Here is a 7,654-nt window from a genome sequence, read left to right as displayed (position 1 = left end):
CCCCCCCCTCCACATACTTAACTCACAACCTAGAGATTCTCATTTGTTCCAGCTCACCCAGGGCGCGCTTCCTAGCTGGATCTGAGTTTGGCTTCATAGGACACCAAGCATTGGTGTCTCATAAAAGCTAAGGGTTTTTTTTTTGTACTTTATTGTATTTTATGGATTAAATTTAGCTGACCACGCGGTCTCATGAGAGTAGCATCACCCAAAACGATGTAGACAAAATCACGTGAGCAAATGTTGCAACGGTCGTAAGTGTGAGAAACGATCCGGGTTTTTTTCAGTGCCCTTGTAACTTTGAACGGTCACTAAGAGAAGCGTGGCAGGGCGAGGACCACCTGTACAGGGACTGGGTGTTTACCTGGCCCAGATAGATGTGCTATATGAAGACATCATAGATGGGTTAGTGAAGCCCCTCAACCTGTAGGGCAGGGGTAGGCAACCTTGGCTCTTTTATGACTCGTGGACTTCAACTCCCAGAATTCCTGAGCCAGCCACGTTGAGGGGAAAGGGAGAGGTTTCCATGCTGAGCCATGCTGAGCCATGCTGGCTCAGGAATTCTGGGAGTTGAAGTCCACGAGTCATAAAAGAGCCAAGGTTGCCTACCCCTAGAAAGTGGGGGACCATGAGTTCTAGTCCTGCCTTAGCCGTGAAAGCCGGCTAGGCGACTCTGGGCCAATCACCAGGAAGCTGTGAGTTCTAATCCCCTTTAGGCAAGAAAGGCCACTGGGTGACTTTGGACCACTCACCAGGGGACGGTGAGTTCTAGTCCCGCCTTAGGCATGAAAGTTGATCAGGTGTCCTTGGGCCAGTCCTTCTCTCTCAGCCCAACACACCTCACAGGGTTGTTGTGGTGGGGAAAATAGGAGGAGGAAGGAGTATTAAGTATGCAATACTGGCGAATATCTATAGCTCCGGTGAAAAATGAGGGTGAAGCTTCGTTTTCCCAGCTTGTGGATTGGTTTCCGAACGTTTCGTTACCAGACTGGGTAACGTCTTCAGCAGAGTTTAGGGCAGGGGTAGGCAACCTTGGCTCTTTTATGACTCGTGGACTTCAACTCCCAGAATTCCTGAGCCAGCCATGCTGAGGGGAAAGGGAGAGGTTTCCAAGCTGAGCCATGCTGGCTCAGGAATTCTGGGAGTTGAAGTCCACGAATCATAAAAGAGCCAAGGTTGCCTACCCCTGGCCCAGGCTTAGTGTTTCTCATCCTTGGCCACTTGACAATGGGAGGACTTCAACTCCCAGAATTCCTGAGCCAGCATGAGGGAACTATGGCCCCCTCATGACTCGTGGACTTCAACTCCCAGAATTCCTGAGCCAGCAGGAGGGAACTATGGCCCCCTCATGACTCGTGGACTTCAACTCCCAGAATTCCTGAGCCAGCATGGGGGAACTATGGCCCCCTCATGACTTGTGGACTTCAACTCCCAGAATTCCTGAGCCAGCCATGCTGAGGGGAAAGGGAGAGGTTTCCAAGCTGAGCTATGCTGGCTCAGGAATCCTGGGAGTTGAAGTCCACCGGTCATAAAAGAGCCAAGGTTGCCTACCCCTGGTGTAGGGCAATTCCTCCGATCTTGCAGCTTCCTAGTCCAGTGGCCAGCCTGGAAAAAGAGAGGCTAATGATCCTTCTCTACCAAGGGAAGCAATTATCTCTCCTCCTGCCTTCCCATGGACGTTCACCTTCCCCCTTTCTCTCCTTGCTCTCGCCTTCTCCTCCGGAATTCGGTATCCCTAACTGGCCCAGCTTCTTGGCAACCGAGCTGGCTTCAAAAGAACTCCACCGGAAACCTTCCTCTCCGATCTAAAAATAAGAATTTTGAGCTGCTGCAGAAGAGGCCGCCACTTGCTCCCAGCTCCTCCATGCATAATGCATGGGGCTGTGTGTAATTATGGTTTTTCCCTGGAGGGCTGTAAGGGGGGGAGTGGTGGGAATGAACATGCCAAGCTGGCAGCCATCGGGTGGCCCGAGAAAGGCTGGGTTTCAGCTTCTAGGTGTGCCAGGTGGGAGTTTCTGAAACTGTTTGCACACAAAAGGGGAAGTTGGGGTGGACCTTAGGAGAAAGGGGGAGTCCTGACACCGTCCTTCCCCTTCATTTGTTCTCTGGTGCCTGGATGAGTGACAGGAAGTGGGACATGGAAGAGTAGCCGTTCTGTTATTTAGCGCTTAGGGTTGTTTCATGGGTTATCAGTTCCTGCACCTGGTCTAGTGGTTAAGGCACCAGGTTGAAAGCAGGAGAGGGTGAGTTTTAGTCCCGCCTTAGGCATGAAGCTGGCTGGGTGACTTTGGGCCGATCACTAGGAGACGGTGAGTTCTAGTTCCGCCTTAGCCATGAAAGCCGGCTGGCTGACTTTGGGCTAATCACCAGGAGACGGTGAGTTCTAGTTCCGTCTGAGTGACTTTGGGCCAATCACCAGGCGACAGTGAGTTCTAGTCCCGCCTTAGCCATGAAAGCCGGCTGGGTGACTTTGGGCCAGTCATCAGGAGACAGTGAGTTCTAGTTCTATTTAGGCATGAAAGCCAGTTGGGTGACTTTGGGCCAATCACCAGGCGACAGTGAATTCTAGTCCCGCCTTAGCCATGAAAGCCGGCTGGGTGACTTTGGGCCAATCACCAGGAAGCTGTGAGTTCTAGTCCCGCTTTAGGCAAGAAAGGCCACTGGGTGACTTTAGACCAATCACCAGGAGACGGTGAGTTCTAGTCCCGCCTTAGGCATGAAAGTTGATCAGGTGTCCTTGGGCCAGTCCCTCTCTCTCAGCCCAACACATCTCACAGGGGTAGGAAACCTTGGGTCTTTTATGACTCGTGGACTTCAACTCCCAGAATTCCTGAGCCAGCATGGCTCAGCATAGAAACCTCTCTCTTTTTCCTCAGCACGGCTGGCTCAGGAATTCTGGGAGTTGAAGTCCACGAGTCATAAAAGAGCCAAGGTTGCCTACCCCTAGAAAGTGGGGGACCATGAGTTCTCGTCCCGCCTTAGCCATGAAAGCCGGCTGGTTGACTTTGGGCCAATCACCAGGCGACTGTGAGCTCTAGTCCCGCCTTAGCCATGAAAGCCAGCTAGGTGACTTTGAGCCAATCACTCTCTGTCTCTCAGCCTAACCCACCTTGGGGAAAATAAGAGGAGGACGCTGTGTCAGATAGGTTCGCCTCCTTGAGTTATTTGTAAAAATAATAAAGGCAGGAGGCAGATCATAAACAAAGCGAACAACATCCTGTTCTATAGGTATTGCTCACTGTGCATCAAGCTCTTATGAAAAGCACAGGTGGGCCGTTCAGGCGAGGTCCTTCCTCCAACGTAGTGCCCTCTTTCAGAGTATATCTGTGGATTGCAACCATTTCTAAAGTCGTCCCTTTTAAGACAGAGAAGGATGGGGGTCCTATTGCAAATGCTAAGAATGGGGAAAGTTAAGTTGATTTTTATGGAAGGCAGCTTTCTCCAAGCTGGGTCCCTCCAGATGCAGTCCAGTGGTGAGGGTTGCATGTCCGGAGATGAACGAATGGGACCCGGCTGTTTTTTCTAGGCTAGGCTGGCAAGCTGCAGATCATAGGCTGTGGCAGAGAGATCAAAAGATAAAATCCTTCTCAGGGTTGCATCTTTACCCACTTCCTGCTTAGAAATGAAAAATCAGAGAAAAGCTGATCATTATAATTGGCATCCCTTCCGTTTTTGTATATGCCTCTACTGTGCGTAAGGCTGTACGTTCCATCCCTTTCCTTTTTAGAAAAAGGCAGAAAACTAAACGTGGAAACCCCATTTTCTGATGCCCGGGGAGCCGATCTGTGCTATCTGAGTATGCCTCCGTTGCTGATGTGTACCTTAAGGACTAGAAACTTTATTCCAATAAAGAAAAGAAAAAAGCAAGTTTAGGATTTGGGTTTTTTTTTTTTATTGCATGTTTAACCTCTATGTCCAGCACCAACTCTTGACTCGTGCATGGTACAGTTGCTTAGAAACTAGGAAACCTGATTACCCCTGAATACCCAGAGTGCCTTTGGTTGTCTTTATCCCAGAATGGTATCCGTATTCACTTAGAGAATTCCCATCCTTACGGCCAGCCCCGGTCACCCAGATGTTCCCAAGGCCCAACAGCTGAAGATGTGAGAGGATGCAGGCAATAAAATACCTCCCCGTTTTCTCCCCTCTCTTCTGCAAAGTGGTGAATAATAGACAATTTGATAGATATTCCAGGCAGGTTCCACCAGCACTCCGCTGCTAACCAAGCTGAAAGGTTGTCAGGCAGAACTGAAGTGCCATCTCGTGGCTGAAAGTGTAAAAGGCAAGCTAGATTCAGCCTTGGCTACTTGAAGAAGGGTGGACTTCAACTCCCAGAATTCCCCAGCCAGCTTCAGCCTAGCTCTGCTGGCTGGGGAATTCTGGGCGTTGAAGTCCACCCCTCTGCAAGTGGCCACGGTTGAGAAACACTAGCTTAAATTATAGCGTCATTGGAGGTTTTTAAGAAGAGATTGGGTGGTCATTTGCCGGAAATAGTACAGAGCAGTGATGGCGAACCTTTTAGAGACCGAGTGCCCAAACGGCAACCCAAAACCCACTTATGCATCGTCAGGTGCCGGGTGGGTGTGGCCCATTGGGTGGACGTGGTTGCGGTGGTAGCGGCAGACTGGGTGGGTCTAAAAAGTTCAATCAATCAATTCCAACTTTGCAAGATCTTTTTTTTTCTCGCGAGAAGTTGAAATTGACTGATTGAACCTTTTTTTTTTTTTTTTTGCACACTGCGGCGGAGGCCTAAAGCGAAAAGGTTTTATAAAACCCAGCTGAAGGCCTAGGACTGGGGCGACGGCGCGCGTGCCCACAGAGAGGGCTCTGAGTGCCGCCTCTGGCACCCGTGCCATAGGTTCGCCACCACTGGTATAGAGCAGAGGAAGGCAACCTTGGCTCTTTTATGACTTGTGGACTTCAACCCCCAGAATTCCTGAGCCAGCATGGCTCAGTATGGAAACCTCTCCCTTTCCCCTCAGCATGGCTGGCTCAGGAATTCTGGGAGTTGAAGTCCACAAGTCATAAAAGAGCCAAGGTTGCCTACCCCGGTATAGAGTCTCCTGCTTGAGCAGGGGGTTGGACTAGAACAGGGGTCCCCAACCCACGGTCTGTGGACCGATACCGGGCCGCAGCCTACCAGCAACCGGGCCGCACAAACAAGCAAAGCCCCATCCGTGGGATGCAGGCAGCACACAAAACCTCGCCCCCTCCGGTCCGTGGAAAAACCTCTCTCCATGGAACCGGTCCCTGGTGCCGAAAAGATTGGGGACCTCTGGACTAGAAGATCTCTAAGGCCCCTTCCAACTCTTGTTATTCTGAGATGCCAGAGGATCTGAGATTACACAACACCTTTAGCTATGAATCCAACACGCTTTGTTAGGGCTGAACCCAGCCCCAAGTGAAGAAACGGCCGGAAATATTTTGCATGACAGTTGAATAGTCAGGGAAGGAAAGAATTAGCTAATCAAATTAAGAGAGACTCCCGACTTAATTGACTCCGGGCGAGACAACACATAAGCAATCCACAGCAAGATGCGAAACCATCGAAACACTTATAATAAAAAGTCCAGGATTCTGGGAAACCGAGGCAGACTCAATTTAACGGACAGCAAAGATGGGACAATGCGAATCCCCCGCGGGGGGGGAGCCATTCCGACGAAGAGGCCCCACGACCAAGGCGGCCTGCTTCCCGGGTAGTCCTCGACTTACAACGGTTTGTATAGGGACCAACATTAGAACAGCACTGGAAAAAAAAAACGAGCTCTGATCATTTTTTCACACGACTCTTGCAGCAACTCAATAGTCACGTGATTCAAATTCGGAGGCTTGGCGACTGACTCATATTTATGACGGTTGCAGTGTCCCTGGGTCACGTGATCCCCTTTCGACAAGCAAAGTCAACCTGTATCATGCAATGTTGAGGTCCCAGACTCCCTGTTGTGGGAATGTTGGATTAGCTTCGAGCAGAACTTGGTGGTCTTTACTAAGCTTATGTTTTCGTTCCCCTGTCCAGAGAAGTCCAAATCGGTGGGCGCAGCCACCACCGGGGGCATCATTGGAGGCCTCATAGCCACCATCGTGGCCTTGGCGGTGATCGCCACTGGCATCCTGATCTGTCGACAGCAGCAAAAGAACCGGATGGATCCCGAGGAGGACGAGTAAGTGAGCCGGTTGGTTCTGGAAAGCCAGGCAGAAAAGGGGGTAGTGGGGGTGGGGGAGAGGACACCCCACCCACCCAGAACAGTACATTCAGTCAAGATTGCATTGCTTTGAGTATAAAGTCAGAGTCAGGGGACTTTGGCAACTTTACGACCTGTGGACTTCAACTCCCAGAATTCCTGAGCCAGCATGGCTGGCTCAGGAATTCTGGGAGTTGAAGTCCACAGGTCGTAAAGTTGTCAATTGCCCACCCTTGGCATAAACTGTGGCGTGAGTAGGTGGGGCTTCAGCTGTAAGCAGGAGGGGTAGGAGGCGGAGCAAATCTTGTGCCCTTCAATCAAGACCCAGATTGAAAGTGTGGAACGATGGCCTCCTTGATGACTGGTGGACTTCAACTCCCAGAATGCCTGAGCCAGCATGGGTCACTCAAGAATTCTGGGAGTTGAAGTCCACCAGTCATCGAGGCGGCCATCGTTCCCCACCTCTGCCCAGAATGAATCTGCTAGGATCAAACAGGTAGGGGGGGGATCTGGGATCCCCTAGTTCTCACGTTCCTTCTTGTTCCTCAATTAAAGACAGAGCCATCTCTGACTAATCTACTGTGCTGAAAGCAGTTAAAACAGTCACCAAGGAGACCCTGTTTCTCGGTCACAAAAGCCCCCTGGGTGAGCCAGGCACGCTCTTCTCTCCTTTCATCCTACCTCACAAGGTTGTTGTGAAGAAAAACAGGAGGAAAGAGCCCATTGAAGCTGCTGAAAGAAAGGCAGCACAAAAAAAAAAATCTAAAACACAAATGGATGAAGGAGAGGCTGCCCAGATGTTGCTTCTCCTGTTGATATCTCCATGCTTTCTGGAAGTACGTGATGTCGGAATGACAACATCTGGGGAGCCCCGGCGCCCACGCACGCACGCCCACGCACACACACACACTGTTTTGGTTGGCACCGTGCATAAATGCAAAACAGATTGCTAAACGCCTTTGCCTGCTCTCGCTTCTTGCTTTGCCTGCAGTTTGGAAGGCCCCCCAGCGTACAAGCCGCCCCCTCCTTGCCAACTGTCAGAAGAAACAGAGTCGGTAAGTATCAAACGCTGCTCCTGGGAGGGTCTGCAGGCATCGGCTTTCTTCAGAAGAACAGCGTTGGAAGGGACCTTGGAGGTCATCCAGCCCAACCCCCCAGCTCAGGCAGGAAACCCTATACCATTTCGGACAAATGGCTGTCCAGTCTCTTCTTAAAAACTTCCAGTGTTGGAGCATTCACCGCTTCTGGAGGCAGGTTGTTCCACTGGTTAATTGTTCTCACTGTCAGGAAGTTTCTTCTTAGTTCTAGGTTGCTTCTCTCCTTGATCAGTTTCCACCCGTTGCTTCTTGTCCTGCCTTCAGGCGCTTTGCAGAATAGCTTGACCCCCCTCAAATACTGGAACACTGTTGCCATGCCCCCCCCAGTCCTTTTTTCCAGACTAGCCAAACCCAATTCCTGCAACCGTTGGTATG

This window comes from Protobothrops mucrosquamatus, unplaced genomic scaffold, assembly GCF_001527695.2.
Source record: "Protobothrops mucrosquamatus isolate PMUCROS unplaced genomic scaffold, P.Mucros_1.0 scaffold1108, whole genome shotgun sequence".
In the NCBI taxonomy this organism is placed as follows: domain Eukaryota; kingdom Metazoa; phylum Chordata; class Lepidosauria; order Squamata; family Viperidae; genus Protobothrops; species Protobothrops mucrosquamatus.
The sequence above is the reverse complement of the archived record's forward strand: the minus strand, read 5'-3'. Positions refer to the sequence as shown.